This window comes from Myotis nattereri (assembly GCF_964212035.1).
Source record: "Myotis nattereri genome assembly, chromosome: 1".
Classification (NCBI taxonomy): domain Eukaryota; kingdom Metazoa; phylum Chordata; class Mammalia; order Chiroptera; family Vespertilionidae; genus Myotis; species Myotis nattereri.
This window is the reverse complement of record NC_138075.1, coordinates 100,698,123-100,714,071: the sequence shown is the minus strand read 5'-3', so window position 1 is coordinate 100,714,071 and position 15,949 is coordinate 100,698,123. Positions and strand designations below refer to the sequence as shown.

The 15,949-nt window shown below is 42.0% G+C and overlaps 1 protein-coding gene across 1 annotated transcript in view; it reads left to right on the top strand.

The window, feature by feature from the left end:
* The window catches only part of KIF5B (kinesin family member 5B), an 85,791-nt gene that overhangs the window by 27,488 nt on the left and 42,354 nt on the right, over positions 1–15,949 (top strand). The window lies entirely within an intron of this gene.

Genomic DNA, 15,949 nt, shown 5'->3' with positions numbered 1-15,949 from the left:
TTATCTGGACTTCTAGTGACATAAGTCCCTTTTCTCAAAGAGATCTTACAGTTAAGTAGCCATTATTTCATGACTTATTCCATTTTTTGGAAGTTCTAATTGTTAAAAAAGTTCTGCTTAAATTGGGGCAAAATGTATCTTTTTGTAGCATTCACCAGGGTAGCTAGGTTGGGATTCAGAGGTTAGGATTTAGTAGGAGCACAGACAGTAACAGGAGAGAAGGTAGAATTTGTTGATAGAAGTAGGTTCATAGATACGATGGAGGGAAAATGTAGATGTTTTCCTCATATTAATTTCATTTTGTCTATTATATAGGAAGCAAAGTCATCACAAAGTGAGGATGGGGGAGGAGGTTCCAGGTAAAGGTATGAAGTCAGCTGTCTGTCAGTATAGAAGTGAGTGCATTAGGAAAATACGGAAATATTGCCAGGTAGCATGAAGGGCTCACTTGAAGTTAGTTTCCAGAAGAGTTGACTTTACCCAGTTGGGGTTTTGCCAGGTGAGAACAAAAGGGGAAGAGAAGGACAAGAGAATTGAAGATGTTGTCAAGAGAGTGATGATAATGGTGAACCATGGCATCTAAGGTGGGTGAGAGGAAGGAGGACATAAGGGATGGACATATGAGGGAAAGGTGGTGTAATTGTCTCAGTAGAGTCAAAAATTTGTTGAAACCAGGGTCCAAGAAGGAATAATGGGAGGTAGATACTTGAAATTATGATTAGGGAGGCAGTACAGTTAGTAATGAAAAGGCCCTACATTGTGACCCTGTAGAGTTGGCATCTAAAGGAGTAAAGAATAAGATCATGGAAGGGGCGCGGAAAAAGATCATGGAGAAAATTGGATCAGGTATCTGAAAAGCCAGGGAATTTTAGTGGAATCATCTATATTGACATTGAAACCACCAAGAATTAAAATACAAATGTTATTGATGGGAGACAGTGTTCTGGATGTTGAAATCTTCATAAAAAGAGGGAGAATTAAGTTGTAATTCTGTAAATGATTGCAACAAAGGAACCAGCAGTGGCAGTTTTTGTTGTAATCATCAAATGGTTTTCCATGATGGAACACAATTATATTACATTCTTTGTGATAACATTTGTTATCAGTAAAACCTAAGATTATATTAGCTTTTCCTAATATTATAAAGTAAATGATTCAGATGAACTCCTGGACAATTTAAATGTTCAGGTCTTTTTTACATCTGTTGGAACCAACATGAAACCCCAATCCACACTTGAATATTGAAGTTTTCAATCTGAGTGCAGGTCTTTTAGGTGCAAGTTCCAGTTCATTTTAACTCTTGATGGTATTTTGAGTTTTGTTTTTATAATTATCTTTCTAGGGATCTAAGTCGGCTATCAGGATATTTGATAAGTCTATTATCGTGTCAAGGACATTGAAGGTTTTTTTAAAGTATGTTTTCATTGATTTGAGAGAGAGGGAGGATGAGATATATAGAAACATCAGTGATGAGAGAGAATCATCAATTGGCTGCCTCTTGTATTCCCCCGTGATGGAGCCTGCAAGCTGGGCATGTGCCCTTACTGGGAATTGAAACATGACCTCCTGGTTCATGGGTCGAACCTCAACCACTGGGCAACACCTGCTGGGTAAAGGTTGTTTTTATTTTAATAAGGTCTTTCTTTAAGGACATTGAAGCTTGAAAAATGTTACTCTAAAGTCATTTATAAAATGCTTAATGGACCATGGTCCTTAGCCAAATCTTCTAAAAACTCGACAAGATTATTGTCAGTTAAATAAATCATACTTTATATTCAACCACCTTCAGATTCTCTCCCCTATACAGTTATTTAGTTCTTAGCTCTCAACATATCCACAAGAATATGATGAAAAATTTGGATTCTTTTATGAAATTGTGGGACACGACTGGTATTTCTCCAAAGTACCAATTGAGTGACCCTATCCAAACAGGAAATGAGGTTAGTTCATCCATAGCTTTTCCTTGGTGGAATTTTGATATCTTGTCTGCAGTGCCTAGAATAATTTTCCCTTCTTTTAAAAGAAGTATAATGTCTATGGCTTCTAAAACTTATATACAGTAGCTGTAAAATTTTGGTCTATTTTCTTATAACTAAAAACTTTGATTCTCCCTGACCGGTTTGACTCAGTGGATAGAGCGTCAGCCTGCGGACTGAAGGGTCCCAGGTTCGATTCCAGTCAAGGGCATGTACCTTGGTTACAGGAGGCAGCTGATTGATGTTTTTCTCTCATCGATTTTCTAACTTTACCCCTTTCCCTTTCTTTCTATAAAAAAATCAATAAGATATATTAAAAAAAACAACAAACAAACTTTGATTCATTTAAAACTATTCTTTGACTGTCCTACCTCAACCTGAAAGTCTCTTGACAGTGTTTATCCTGTTCCACTTTCAGACATTGTTGGAGAAGATAGTAATAAAATAGGAATACCTCTTCTGTATTAGGTCATATATTAATATTTTGTCATCTTTTCTAGGTAATGCAAGTTTCATTCATTATTCTTTTTTTGCATATTTTGAAAGCTCTTTTTAGGGCCTTAATTTTTGTTTTGTTTTTGTAAGGTATAATTATAGTGGGTTTTTACCTTTCTTATACTATTTTATTGATTTTTATCTCTTTTGTATATGCTCAATTATATAGTCTTTTCATAATCTCATATGTAACTTTCTGAGAACTCTTTGAAATCTATTGTCCTGAAGTCTAGGGTACATGTTTCTACTCCTTTTGTTCTGTTTTATTACTATCTACAATTCTAAGGTGACATCATTTTTTTCCCCTGAATTTTTCTTCCTTTTCTCAAAATGTTGGTCTCTTTTACTTCATCAGCAAGTTCCTGCTTTCCTGTTTGGAATCAAGTTCTGAACAGTGGTTCTCTTTCTTTTACTTATTTAAACTTAACTTTTTTTTTAATTCTTTTTTAAATCTTTGTTGTTGAGAGTATTACAGATGTCCCCCTCTTTTCTCCCTATTGACCTCCTCCACCCAGTTCCCACCCACCCCAGGCCTTCACCACCTTATTGTCTGTGTCCATAGGTAATGCATGTATGCATATAAGATCTTTGGTTAATTTTTCCCAGCCCAACCCCTCTGAGATTCCTCAGTCTGTTCCATGTTTCCATGCCTGTGATTCTATTTTATTCATCACTTCATTTTGTTCATTCGATTTCTTGTTCATTTATTTTGATTTTTAGATTCAGTAGTTGCTAGATATGTATTTATCCCATTTTATTGTTCATATTTTTTATCTTCTTCTTCTTCTACCTCTTCTTAAAGAATACCCTTCAGCAATTCATGTAATACTGATTTGGTGGTGATGAACCCCTTTAGCTTTTTCTTATCTGTGAAGTTCTTTATCTGACCTTCAATTCTAAATGATAGCTTGACAGGGTAATCTTCCTTGTAGGCCCTTGCTTTTCATCACTTTGGATATTTCTTGACACTCCATTCTGGCCTACAAAGTTTCTGTTGAGAAATAAGCTGACCTTTGTATGGGTGCCCCCTTGTAGATGACTAATAACTGCTTTTCTCTCTCTGCTTTTAAGATTCTCTTTTGTCTTTAACCTTTCACATTTTAATTATGATTATCTTGGTTTGGGCCTCTTTGGTTAATCTTGTTTGGGACTCTGCTTTCTGGATTTGTAAGTCAATTTCTTTCACAAAGTAGGGGAAGTTTTCTGTCATTATTCAAATAGATTTTCAGTATCTTGCTCTCTCTTCTTGTGGCTCCCCCATGATGTGAATGTTGGTACCTGTGAAGTCCCAGGGCTCCTTACCCTGTCTTCATATTTTTGGATTCTTTTTTTCTTTTTGCTCTTCAGCTTGGGTGTTTTATGCTTCCTCATATTCCAAATCATTGATTTGATCCTCAGCATCCTCTACTCTACTGTTGAATCCCTTTAAATTATTCTTTATTTTAGTTAGTGTATGCTTAATTTCCAACTGGTCCTTTTTCATGTCTTTGACATTCTCACTAAGATCCTTGAAAGTCTCACTTAAGTCCCTTGCAGCTCTCATTAAGGCCATTGAATCTCTCATTGAAATCATTGTGTAACTTTATAACCATTGTTTTGAACTCTATATCAGATAGTTTTCTTGCTTCCATTTCTATCATTTGTAATATGTTTCTTTGTCTCCCCATTTTGACTGCTTCTCTGTGTTTGTGTATACTTACTAGGTAGAGCTGTTATGTCTCCTGGAATTGGTAGAGTGGCCTTGTGTATTAGGTGTCCTATAGGGCCCAGTGACTCAGGCCTCCCCAATCATCTGAGCTGGGCACTCTAGGTTCACTGCGCCCTGGTGTGGGCTATGTGCACAGTCTTGTTGTAATTGAGCCTTGATTGCTGTTGGTGTCACTCTAGGCCAGTGGTTCTCAACCTTGGCTGCACATTAGAATCACCTGGGAATCTTTTTAAAATCCTGATTTCTGGGCCTCATCCTCCAGAAATTCTGTTTCTTTGTTACTAATGTTGTGGCCTCACCTCATAACAAAGAAACAGAATTTCTGGAGGATGAGGCCCAGAAATCAGGATTTTAAAAAGATTCCCAGGTGATTCTAATGTGCAGCCAAGGTTGAGAACCACTGCTCTAGGCCAATTGGCTGTGAGGACCAGCTGTGTCTACAGTGGAAGAGCTGCTGTGCAGGAGACATGCCAAAGAGCTGGACTTGCTTCAGTTGGGTTTTCTTTGGTGCTCACTGAGTCTGCTCCTTGAGTTTGTCACTTGTGGATATGTAGAGTTGTAATCTGGTATGGTCTGAAGCTATCCACTGGGTGCACTGGCTCTCAGGCCTCCTGGGAGATGCAAAATCAGCCACTGCCTAGGGCCACCTGGCAGGAGCTACAGAGAGATCTGCAGATGACTGCTACTTGTATTACACTTAGAAGTGCCCATGTGAAGCTCAACTGTGAAACAAGGCAGGCTGTTGCTAGTGGTGGGTCTTGAGCCTTTTATTGATAGGTTTGCGGCATGCTGATTCCAACTGCTGCTTGTTTAAGGGATTTTAGCAAAGTCTGAAGTCTGAGCCAGAACTGGCCATTCATATGGAAAAGCAGCTACAAACAGCTTGGGTAGGGTTGCACACTGGATAGGGCAGGGTCTCAGGGAATCACCAGGATGGAGCAAACAATGTGGTCACACTGATGGAAACTCAGATATGACTGCCAATCAGCTCTGTGATAGGGGAGATCCAAGCACAGAACCAGTGACCCTTGCATGCACCTATGTCTGCGAGAAAGCTGACCCCAAGTTCTTGCCCCAATGCCAGACAGTCCCGTTCCTCCTCATACCTCCCTGGATTCCCTCAAAGCCACCACCTGGCACTGGAGCTCAGAGGAAGTGGGACCTTGTAAGTTCGTGTGTAGGCCCTTTATGAGGAATACCTGGGACTCCAGCAGCTTTCGTGTAATTCAGCCACAATCCCTACTGGTTTTTACAGGCCAAAGTTACTGGGACTTCTCTTCCCACTCTGAAACCCTGGGCTGGTGGTGTAGTGTGGGGCTGAGACTCTCTGCTTCTCACAGGAAGCCTTGGAGAAGATATTCCTCCCAATTAAGAAAACGCCCATGTGGATGTTATACCAGACTAGTGGCCCAGTGCACAAAATTCGTGCATGGCAAGGGGGGGGGGTTCCCTCAGCCCAGCCTGCACCCTATCCAATCGGGAACCCCTTGGGGATGTCTGACTACCGGTAAATCAGCAGTCGGACATCCCTCTCACAATTTGGGACCACTAGCTCCTAACAACTCACCTACCTGCCTGCCTGATCACCCCTAACTGCCTCTGCCTGCCTGTCTGATCGTCTCTAACTGCCCTCCCCTGCTGGCCTGATCTTGCCCTTAACTGCTCTCCCCTGCCGACCTGATCTCATCCCTAACTACTCTCCCCTGCCAGCCTGATCACCCCTAACTGCCTCTGCCTGCCTGCCTGATTGCTCCTAACCCCCTGCCGGCCTGATCTTGCCCCCAACTGCCCTCCCAGCGGGCCTGATTGCCCCTAACTGCTTCTGCCTCAGCCCCCCCACCACCATGGCTTTATCCAGAAGGAAGTCAGACGTCCGGAAGATGGCCGGTTGACCCAGTCTAGCATATTACCCTTTTGTTAGTATAGAGAGATTATATAGGATAGGATTGCTTAAATGGGGTGGGGGGAGCCTTTTTCAGCAGGAGGAGATGCTCTTGGCAGACAAAATACATAATCCCTATATCTGGACTGATAGCCAGCCATATGCACTATACTGCCAAATCGGTCATTAAAAAATTGAACCGCTTTCTTACATCTTACACCAAACAGCTGTTGCTCTTAGAACCCCTCCTCAGCCCCCACCTTAGGTTCTGCCTTCGCAGTTCACCCAGATTAGGTTCTGATTGGTCGGTTTCTATGCTAGTCAGTGTCTCTGGGCCTGATCAGAGAGGTGGGGCTGATCAGCCACCCCAGGCTGCTGGCAAGACCTGTCTCTCTCTCTCTCTCTCTCTCTCTCTCTCTCTCTCTCTCTCCCTCTCCCCCCCCCTCCCCCCTCCCCCCTTCCCCCGCCCCCCCCCTCCCCCCCAGATGTCAGCAGTTCAGCCTGCTCACCAGTCCCCTCCCATCCAAGCCTGATGTGCGCGCAGCTTGGCGTTTGGTCAAGCCTTTGGTTTTTTTGAACGTTATGGGCCCTGGCTCTTTATATATGTACTAGAGGCCCGGTGCACAAAAATTTGTGCACTCAGGGAGGGAAGGGGGTCCCTCAGCCCGGTTTGTGCCCTCTCACAGTCTGGGACCTCTCGGGAGATAACGACCTGCTGGCTTAAGCCTGCTCCCGGGTGGCAGAGGGCAGGCCCAATCCCTAGGTGCAGCCCCTGGTTGGGCTCAGAGCAGGGCCAATTGGGGAGTTGGGGCGCTGCCCCCTGTCATGCACAGAGCAGGGCGGATCGGGAGGTTGCGATGCCACCCTCAGTCACTCTCGGGGTAGGGCCGATTGGGGGTTGGGGCACCGCCCCCTGTCACACTCAAGGCAGGGTTGATGGGGAGGTTGCGGCGCCATCCCGTCACGCACAGAGCAGGGCCAATCGGGGTTGGGGCGCCACACCCTGTCACACAGAGCCACAGGGCGATCAGAGGGTTAGGGAGCTCCCCCCTATCAGGCACAGAGCAGGGCTGATCAGGGGGTTGGGGCGCCTTCCCCTGTCACGAACAGAGCGGGGTGGATAGGGAGGTTGTGGCCCCACCCCGTCACACACAGAGCCTCAGGGCGATCAGGGGGTTTGGGCGCTGCCCCCTGTCACGCTGATCCCAGTGCCGGGAGGCCTCGCGGCTCCGCTGATCCCGGTGCTGGGAGGCATATTACCCTTTTACTATATAGGATAGAGGCCTGGTACACAGGTGGGGGCCAGCTGGTTTGCCCTGAAGGGTGTCCTGGATTAGGGTGGGGGTCTCTCTTGGGTGCCTTGCCAGCCTGGGTGGGCGGCTGATGACTGTTTGCAGCTGGTCACACCCCCTTCAGGGTGGGGGTCCCCACTGGGGTGCCTGGCCAGTCTGGGTGAGGATATGAGGGCTGTTTTCAGTCTGGTGGGTGACTGAAGCTCCCAACCACTCCTTTTTTTCTTTTTTCTTTTTTTCTGGGCCAGCTTTAGCTCTGAGGCTTGGCTCCAGCTCTGAGGCCTCCGCTGCTGAAAGCAGGTATCTGGTTTGTTTGGGTTCTATAATTGAAACACTGTTTCAACTCCAGCTCTGAGATCCCGGCTGGCTGAAAGCAGGTTTCTGGGATTTTGTTTAGCTTATATTTGTAACAATGTTTCTTAAACTGCAAGCTCAGAGGCCAGCAGCAGCAGGCGGGGAACGTTGGAGTCCTCCGTCACTGAAGCAAGCAAGCCTCATGTTCACTTCAAGCTGCCTGGCTGCTGGCCGCCATCTTGCCTGGCAGTTAATTTGCATATCGCCCTGATTAGCCAATGGGAAGGGTAGTGGAGTCATGGCTAATTACCATGTTTCTCTTTTATTAGATAGGATAGATTGTTCTGTGCCTGCACCCCTCCTACCAGTCTCAGTGTGCTTTCTTCTTTACTTCTCTAGTTGTAGGACTTCCATTCAGCCGGATTTCAGGCAGTTCTTAATGATGTTCTGTATTTTAGTTCTAATTTTTATGTGGTTGTAGGCGGTGGCAAGTACTGGGGTTTACCTACGCCATCATCTTGCTTTTCTTACAGTTCTCTTCTTTGCACTATGGTTAAGCACAGACTTTGGAATCAGACAAACCTAGATTGAAGTCCAGGTTGGCCACTTTCTAGATGTGAGACTTTTAGCAACTTAATCTAACCTTTCTATGCCTTTCTAACTCTCCCTTTCCTCTTCTTCAAAATAAGGGAATTGTGGTAATTTGAAAAGATGATTCTGGAAAAGTACTTTACCCAGGGCAAAAGTAAGTGCACAACAGATGTATATTGCTACTTTGTATCCTCCATCTTCTGAGAAGGAAAATTATTTTTAATTTAATCAATCATAATAGTACTTAGGACAAAGCATAGCCTATGATGTTTTCACTCTATAAAATTAGACTTCAAGCATTTGTTACAATAGAAACTTTTTGTCACTGTCTTTATCCTGCTTCTTTGCCAGCTTTGTAATTTATACTAGAAAAGTATCACGTGGCTATGACTTTTGCCTTTTATCTTCACCCAAATGCTCTCGTTTATTTTGAAGGAGCCTAGATGTAGTGAATCTTGTCTTGGATAAGGATATGAATATGGTGGACTTACCAATTAAATGCATAGATATAAGGAGAGAGATGGGGTAGAGGTAGGTGGTGGGGGTCTGGTGAGGTGTGAGGAGAGTAAACCAATTAAATACATGGTAGTTTGAACTTGGGACAGCCTTTGGTGAACAGATCAGGTCAAAGGGCAAAGTTAGTAACTGTTGATAGGCAAGGATCAGCAAAATGATGGGCCCGCTGGTATTTCATCTGAGTTATGGATTTGATGAGCAAGTTACTGGGAATAACCTGAAAGCTGCTAGTACTCTCTGGGCCCCTGACAGTACACTGAGGTTGCGTTGTTTCATCATTTTCTGTATAAGTATGTAATTTTATGTAGATTCATTAGATAGATTTTTTTTTAACAAGGCTTACCAACTTGTATTCTCTTTTGAATTCAGAATCTGAGTGTTGTCTGCAAATTTGTTTCCCCTCTATTCAGTGCTTACTCTCTGCCAGGCATCATATCAGGCCATCATACATGCCGCAGTTTCTAACCATGGTTTCCTGACCTGGACTGTCTACCACTGAATTCACATTTAATTTTTTCAGATGTAGCTTGCCATATATTTATATAAGTTCTTTGTTACTAGATAACATATTCTAATGGTTTAAGAGTCTGTATGGGTTTACATCCCAGCTCTATCTTACTAGCTATGGAACTATAGGCAAGTTATTTAATCTCTTCATGCCTCAGTAAAATGTTACTAACTAAAAATATAAAATAATACCTTGCAGGGGCGTTGTAAGACTTAAATACATTGCAATATGAAAAATTATTTGAGTCTGGCACATTGTATACTCTAAATGTCAACATTAATAGTTTTATATAGTGACTTCTAATTCTTAATTTTCCCCTAAACATATATTTTGCTAATGAGGAAGGTAAAGTTCAGAGAGATTAAGCTACTTTTAGAAAGCGATACGCTGTTGTCTCACTTGGTAAATATGTTTTATTGTTTATAAAGTATGAAAGAAGTAATATATGTTCATAATTGCCCTCCTCTGTTTTTCACCAGAATGGCAAAAGTATATTTAAAAGGTGGAGGGAAGCTTTAGAAAGATGCTGTGTGTTAGTGATAATAATGATCACTCACCAAGCATTTGAGTTCCTACTAAGTGCCAGGCACTGTGCTAGGAATTAAACACACGCCAGCCTCAAGGACTTGACACTCTGTTGAGGAAGGCAGACAACTAAAGTGACAGTTGCCACAGACAGCAGTAAGTATTATAATTAAATCAGATACCATAAGAACACATAGGATGGGACTCTTACCTAGGTTTATTTGGGCGTGGTTATAGAGTTAGGTTGGAGGAAGGAGTAAAGTCTGAGTTAGTCTTTTTATCTATCTATTTTATTGAATTGATTGGGGTGACATCAGCCAACATGAACATAGAGGTTTCAGGTGTGGGTTTCTATGTTACAAAATCTGTATATTGCACCATTTGCCCACCACCCAAAGTAAAATCTTATCCTGTCACCTTGTATTAGTACTAGTTATCCGTAGTGCGAAATCGTGCGAGACCCGGGAACCTCCTCCCCCCTGCGCCATGGGACCTTACCCGAACGCTCTGAGCACAAACCCCTGCACTTGCCACTGGGATGAGGTTCATGTGGGCGGCCATCTTGGCTACCCCCCTTACGCTTTGCTACGCCCCTCATGCCTGTCACGTCATTTCACTTATTCACATTACGCCCCCCGTCCACCCAACAGCACCTTACTCCACACCCTGGCCATGCCCCCTAAGGGCACCTCAGCTTTGCTCAGAGCCTCTTCCATGGTCAAGTGCCTGCAAGCTAACTTGGCCCTGGCCCTTCCCTCCGCCTGGGTTCAAGCCTGCTTCTAGCAGGACTTTCTTTCCAACACCTATGAGGGCAGCAAAGCTACGCCCTACAGACCAGGCACACCCTCATGTTCAGAGCATGTCCTTGCATACACTACTCCATGGCCCCTACTCTCTGTTGGTGTTTACCCTCATTCTGCTGACTTCCCATCTGTCTCTTGTTCCCATGTCCCAGCTTTTAACTCTAGTAATTCCTGTGCCTGAGTTTACCCCTCCCACAATCTCTGGGCTAGGCCAAGGCCACACCCCTACCCATAGGGCCGGCGCCTGAGCTCCTTCCTATGGTTCCAAGCTCTGCCCCTCCTGTCTGAGTCCCAGAGTCCCGCCCTGCGTGGCCAGCATGCCACAGGACGGCCCCGAGTCCTGGAGTGCCACCCCGTTCCCTGCCTCCAGTTACATGGGGCCACGGAAACCCCTGCAGAAGCCGCACAAAGCGACCACCAGCCCCAGCCCCACTGTGTGCACCATCTTGTGATGGCATTACGGTGTGAGGGTTAATTTGCATATTACCTCTTTATTATATAGGATCCCCTTCTCCTCCAGACCCCTTCCCTCTGGCAATCACCAAATTGCTCTTTGTGTTCACGAGTTTGTTTTATATCCTACATATGAGTGAAATCATACAGTTTTTAACTTTTTCTGACTGACTTATTTCACTTAATCCTTTGAGTGCCAACCAATATCCTAGGAACTATGCTAAAATTGCCAAGGCATTTTTGCTGATTTTACAGCAGTTTAGGAAAAAAATTACGAATCGCAAGTAAATGAAGTTACATATTCAAAAACTTAAGGAAACCTTTACTACATTTGTTTTCTGCACTTAGGTGCCATCTGTCAATAAAGAGTGAACTACTAGCATGTAATAGTGACACTGTAGGAGGAGCGCGATAGCGCTCCCGGCACTTTTGGCGAAAGACAGGAGGAGCGCGATCGTGCTCCCTGGCACACTAGGGGTTAAAATAATGTTCTCAAGGTCCATCCATGTTGTTGCAAATGGCAGTATTTCATCCTTTGTTATGGCTGAGTAGTATTTCATTGTGTATAAGTACCACATCTTTTTTATTGAGTCCTCAGTCTTGGTACACTTTGGTTGTTTCCATATCTTGGCCACCATGAATAATGCTGCAATGAACATAGGGACGCATATATCTTTTTGAATACGTGAATTCGAGTTTTTCAGGAGAGGGATTGCTGAGTCATATGGTAGCTCTATTCTTAATTTTTTGAACATTTGCTAGAGTGGTTTCCATAGTGGTACAACCACTACATTCCCACCAGCAGTGACTGAGGTTTCCCTTTTTTCTATAACCTCTCCAACACTTGTTATTGCTTGTTTTGTTGATAATGGACACTCTAACAGGTGTGAGGTGGTATCTCATGGTAGTTTTGATTTACATTTCCCTAATTGCCAGTCAGGTTGAACATCTTTTCATATATCTCTTGGCTATTTGTATGGTGTATTTTCAGGTCCTCTGCCCACATTTTGATTGGATTGTTTGTTTCATGCTGAGTTTTACAAGTTCTTTATACATTTTGGAAATTAAACCTTTGTTAGAGCTATTGTTTAGGTCTGTGTGTAGTTCTATATATTTTGGAGCTCTCTGATTGGATATATGTGTGTGTGTGTGTGTGTGTATGTGCGCGTATATATATATATATATATAAGTTTCATGTATGTTTTCTTGATGTAGGATCCCGTTTATCATTATAAAGTATCCATCTTTGTCTCTTGTTGTCTTGCAATCTATTTTGTCAGATGTAAGTATGGCTATACCTGCTTTTCTGTGAATGTTATATGGAGAATTATTTTCCACCCTTTTACTTTGAATCTACTTTTGTCTTTGTAGCTTAGATGTGTCTCTTCTAGGTAACATATGCTTGGGGTCTTGTTTTGTTTGTTTGTTTTATTGTTTACAGTATTACAAATAGTAGTACATGGGTTTTGTTTTTTGACCACTCTGCTACTCTGTACTTCTTTATTGGTGAATTCAGACAATTTACATTTAGGGTAATTAATTAATGAATGAAGACTTAGCCATTTTATCTTTTGGTTTTCTGGTCTGTGCCTCCATTGGGTTTTTTTTTCCTTTATGTTTCTGTCTGTTGTTTTTATTTAGTAGTATTCAATATTTCTTTCCTCTGTTTCCTCTTTTGTTTTTTTGTTTTTTGAGCTATAAGTCCTGGTTTGGGGATTCTTGTCTGTGGTTCCCATGAGGTTTATAAAAAATGAAGCTGCATATACACTGAGTGGCCAGATTATTATGACCACCTGATGTTTGTAGGCAAATTAGCTATAATTTCGCGCTGAAGTTGCTAGAGGGCCAGACCATTATAAATAGGGTAGCAGGTTGTTTACCACACAGTACAAGTGATTTTTTTCTAAAGATGTGGGTAAACAATGCAATTTAACAGCCTTTGAACGTGGGATGATTGTTGGCACTCGGAGCCATGGAACGAATATCAGCAAAACAGCCAAAGGCCTGTCAAACACCTTTGCTGTCTGCAGTTACCAAGATAAAACATCTCCAATTCGCACAGGAACACAAGGATTGTTCAGTCGAGCATTGGAAAAGTCATGTGGTCCGCTGAATCACATTTCTAGTTGCATCATGCAGATGGCAGAGTGAGAATTTGGCGGAAACAGCATGAAAGCATGCACCCCACATGCATGAGTACAACCCTTCAAGCTGGTGGGGGCAGTGTTATAGTTTGGGGCATGTTTTCCTGGCATGATTTGGGCCCTTTAATTCGTGTGGAACAACGTTTGAATAGCACAACATACCTAAGTATCATTGCTGATCAAGTTCATCCTATCATGTTGAAGGCGTATCCCAGTGGAGATGGCTTCTTCCAACAAGACAATGCGCCATGCCACGGTGCTTGTATTGTGTAGGAGTGGTTTCAAGAACATGAGGGAGACTTTACCTTGCTTAGGTGGCCCCCACAATCACCAGATCTCAATCCAATTGAGCATTTGTGGGATGAAGTTAAAAGAGCCATCAGGCAGCTGGTTCCACAACCATCAAATCTCACAGGACTGGACAGTGCTATTCAGACATGGTGTCATATTCCTCACATCACCTTTCAACATCTTGTGGAGTCAATGCCAAGAAGAATTGCCGCAGTATTGAAGGCAAAAGGTGGCCCAACGAAGTACTGATGGGGTGGTCATAATAATCTGGCCACTCAGTGTGTATACCATAGTTGTTTTTTCTTTTGAGTGCATCTGATCTTCACCTTCCTTTGCCAGTTCAGAACTTTCCCCCTCTCCTTTTATGGTTTTGTTGTCACAAATTATCTTGTTTATGCTGTAAGTTTTTTGGTGATCTTATAGAGTTGTAATGTTATGTGCTTTGTTTCAGGTGGAATAACTCCCTTGGTATTTCCTGCAATGAAGGTTTTCTGGTGATAAAATCCCTCAACGTCTGGATGTCTGGGAACTTCTTTATTTCTCCTTTATATTTAAAACATAATTTGGCTGGATATATTATTCCTGGCTTGTAATTTCTATCAGACATTTCAATATTTGGTTTCACTCTCTTCTGGCTTGTAGAGTTTCAGCTGAGGAGCATTTAAGTCTTTTACCCATTTTGAATTTATTCTTGTGTGTGGTATAAGTTGATTGTCTAGTTTCATTTTTTTTGCATATACCTGTCCAGTTTTCTCATCATTTATTGAAGGGACTATCTTGACTCCGTTGTATGCTGTTCCCTCCTTTGTCAAGTATTAATTGAGCATAATGGGTTGGGCCTATTTCTTGGGTCTTTGTGTTGTTCCATTGATTTATATGTCTATTCTTGGGTTGATAACAGGCTGTTTTGATTACGGTGGCTTTGTAGTATAACTTGATATCTGGTATTGTGATCCCTCCAACTTTATTCTTCTTTCTCAAGATTGCTGTAGCTATTTCGGGTCCTTTTTTGGTTTCATATAAATTTTTGGAGTATTTGTTCTAGATCTATGATATATGCTGTTGGTAATTTAATAGGGATTGCATTTAATCTATAGATTGGTTTAGGTAATATGGACATTTTAATGATATTAATTCTTCCAATCCATAAACAGTATATATTTTTATATCCTCCTCTATATCTTTTTTCAACATCCTGTAGTTTTCCAAGTACAAGTCTCTTACCTTGTTGCTTAAGTTTATTCCTAGGTATCTTAATTTTTTTATTTCTATGGTAAATGAGATTGTTTTTTGTTTCACTTTCTGAGAATTTATTATTGGTTTATAAAAATGCCATAAATATCAGGGTGTTAAAATTGTATCCTGCTACATTGCCAAATTCTTTTATTAAATATAGTAATTGGTAGAGTCTTCAGGATTTTTTTGTACAATACCATGTCATGTGTGAATAATGAGAGTTTTTCTCCCTCCTTTCCAATTTGGATGGCTGTTGTGTTTTCTTCTTGTCTGATCTCTGTGGTAGAAATTCAAAGTATTATGTTGAATAAGAGTGATGAAAGTGGATATCCCTGTCTTGTTCCTGTTCTAAAGGGAAATAGTTTTAGTTTATGCCCATTGGGTATATAATGTTGGTGGTAGGTGTGTCATATATGGCCTATATTATGTTGAGGTATAATTACTGTTTTTCCACATTGCTGAGAGTTTTTATTAAGAAAGGGTGTTGGATTTTTTCAAATGCTTTTCCTGCATCTATTGATATGATCATGTGGTTTTTTAAAAATATATTTTATTGATTTTTACAGAGAGGAAGGGAGAGGAATAGAGAGCTAGAAACATCGATGAGAGAGAAACATCAGTTAGTTGCCTCCAGCACACCCCTTACTGGGGATGTGCCTGCAACCAAGGTACATGCCCTTGACTAGAATCGAACCCGGGACCCCTCAGTCCGCAAGCCGACGCTCCATCCACTGAGCCAAACCGGCCAGGGGCTGATCATACGATTTTTGTCTTTCATTTTGTGTATGTGATGTATCGCATTTATTGCTTTGCAGTATTGTACCAGCCTTGCATCCCTGGAATAAATCCCACTTGGTTGTGGTGTATGATCTTTTTAATATATTGTAGACCAGATTTGCTAATATTTTGTTGAAGATTTTAGCATCTATGTCCATCAGTTATTGTCCCATAGTTTTCATTCTTTGTAGTGTCTTTACCTGGTTTTGGAGTTAGGATAATGCTAGCCTCATAGAAAGAGATTGGAAGTATTTCTTCTTGGACTTTTTGTTTGAGGATAGGTATATAGGTATTAGTGGTTCTTTGAAGGTTTGGTAGAGCTCCTCTCTGAAACCATCCGGACCAGGGCTTTTGTTTGCTTGGAGTGTTTTTATTACTGCTTCTATTTCATCACTTGTTATTGGACTATTCAGGTTTTGTGATTTTTTTTTTCCTGATTCAGTTTTGTGAGGTTGTAT